Below are 2,500 nucleotides of genomic sequence, written 5' to 3' on the forward strand. Positions count from 1 at the left end.
GTTATGGGCCTTATTTTCCCGGAGTGATGTTGAGTGTCGGATTTTTAGGGCCGTGTGCTAACCCGTGACGTCTATCGTCATTTGGTAACGAAGCGGATAATTTTTCAAGCCGGTTTTCCACGTATATTTCTATTCAGTCGTGATATCGCTCGTGATTATGGTGTAACCCTAACCCCCCTAACTCGCCCCAGGTCGGAAGTAAACACTCTGAACTGAATTTCCCAATGTTCTCCGAGGCCCAGGCAGGAGCAATGTCCTCTTTCGACTTACCACTGGCAGGAATCCTACGCAATCTGAGCTGCGATGCGTGTTATCAGCTGTGTACACAAGAGCTGCACATTACATTTCTTCCTGCTTTCGGGGCTTTGCGGTGAAACGGGATCGTGATTGATAGCACGATGCCGTAATCTTAATTGGAACGGAAACGGGAAAAGCGAGCAGCTGATGTAATGTGATGTGATGTCGTAATCGGCCCTGGCGAGTCGAGTCCAGATAAACACGCTGGATCCTTGAGATAACCTCGGCCGCCGATAGAGTACCCACTCGGACAGGATGTGAGCAACACAAACAGAGAAACGTGGAGGATATCAGGAACCGCCGCGAGCCGAGAGTCGGCCCGTACGGAATTCGTGACTGATCGACGTCGGTACCGGAGTTTCGCTGAGCTCTGCAAGTTATTACCCGAGCCCAAGTGAAAACAATTTCCAGCACGTGAAGCGTAGATGGCTGAAACGATTTCCTCTAACCACAGACTTCCTTACAAGTGCATACAAGATTGATTTTAGTCAGGTGTGCTGTATCATTTCCCCTACCAACTTCACACGCTATTAACTTTATGCTAATGACCGTATGAGCTCTTGTCTTGGAGGGACATTTCCGAAGCGGTGCGTGAACAAACTGCAATAATATAATAATAAAAACCGCCTGGTGGTCATGCTTCAACCTGGAAGCTCACTACCGACTAGCAGAACAAAAAGGAGACAATAAACACTCGATGATGATCACTTATCGGTGATGTCACCGCTTGAAAACGGCTTACTTGGTAGATAATATTTCTATAGGGATTGACCGATCAGATTTGACGTCTGTAGAATCCTTCATTCTCCGAGCTTGAGTCTTGCATGAAGGACCGATCATTCCAACGTCGACTGAACACGCACGTCCATGAACAGCCCCCTCTGGCCTGACTTAAACAAGCCCATAAAAGGATTTACTGTATGTTCTTATTGGTCTACTGTTGGTCAGTGAAGCTCTGCTGTGTGTTGACCCCTAATTACATGTCTCTATAGGTTTATATTAAGCTTTACATTTTCTCTAGACTCGCTAAAACCTCCATAATCCCTGGTTCGATCCCGAGCATGGAATTTCTGCGCGCGTGTGTGTGTGTGTGTGTGTGTGTGTGTGTGTGTGTGAGGTTTCCTCTGGGTTCTCTAGTTTTTTTTGTTGTTGTTTTTTAAGCATGTTATGGCTTCAGGCTCTGTTTTATTCTCGTACACTTTTTTCTTTTTTTCTTTCTTTTCTCTAAAGTGTTTAATACAGTTATTTTAACCCACACGTAGTGGCATTGAAACGGACGCTAGGAATCCGTCCCTGGATTATCTATTATCTGTTATATTTTTACATTCAGAAAGCTGTGTTTACATGCGCTAGGTTTGTAAGATAGCTGTGTCTGGTTTTGAAGGTAAATAAGAGATAGGGAATCACTCAACATTAAGTGGTGCTGATAAGTGTGTGCTCGAGTGATAACACCCAAGGTACGATTTGGACACGTGTATAAAAGTACACTAATGTTATAAGGACTTAATAAAAACTTGGTGTGAAAGCTAAGCAATACTACTACTACTATCGTGTGACGTAGACCCTTAAGCACTTAGCTGCATGTTGTAGCACATAATCCACATAAATAAATAAAAAGAATTAACGATTAACATGGGCAAGTACTTTAAATTATCCTTTATTTAATATAAAACAACACAATAAACAAATAAATTAGATATTTCTAAAATAATTCTCTCAAGGGAAAATGCATAAGAACATTGTTGATCGCTATAAATTTTTATACGGAGTACATAAATGGAATGTCATGCAGTTCGTTATTTTCCTTCTGATTTCTTCATCCTAAAGAATACGGGGTTTTTTTGGGGGGGTTTTTTTTAAGGCCACGGGACGGGACGATGTGAGGTGGTTGTTTTTTGTTTTGTTTTTTGTTTTTTTCCAGTTCAAGCTGCACTATTAGGTACGTTTGGGCCCCAATCACAGCTCGTATGAAGTAATGAGATTTTTCACTCCCGCATATAAAAGAGTAAGGACTGTCTGGTCGACTCATCTCATTCTAATGCGCGCACGGAGGGCCGAATGTTCCCGGAGGGATTCGGAGGAGCATCTCTGGCTGGGCATTAAAAGCGACGAGTAAATTAACTTGAGAAAGCTGCCTTATCAGCTTGCGGGTGAGGCCTCGCATTCCCTGAAGAACACCGCAGAGTTTGCTCAGAAAGGGCGC

General features: G+C 43.3%; 1 protein-coding gene across 2 annotated transcripts in view; it reads right to left on the reverse strand.

Moving 5' to 3' along the window:
- Positions 1-1,938: 1,938 nt before the first annotated feature.
- Positions 1,939-2,500, reverse strand: part of fgfr4 (fibroblast growth factor receptor 4) — an 11,749-nt gene continuing 11,187 nt past the window's right edge. For both annotated transcript variants that reach the window (XM_017493235.3, XM_017493234.3), the window contains exon 21: positions 1,939-2,500. This exon is cut by the window's right edge and continues 1,376 nt beyond it. The gene's annotated coding sequence lies outside the window, so the exon portion shown is untranslated.

This window comes from Ictalurus punctatus, chromosome 18 (genome assembly GCF_001660625.3).
Source record: "Ictalurus punctatus breed USDA103 chromosome 18, Coco_2.0, whole genome shotgun sequence".
In the NCBI taxonomy this organism is placed as follows: domain Eukaryota; kingdom Metazoa; phylum Chordata; class Actinopteri; order Siluriformes; family Ictaluridae; genus Ictalurus; species Ictalurus punctatus.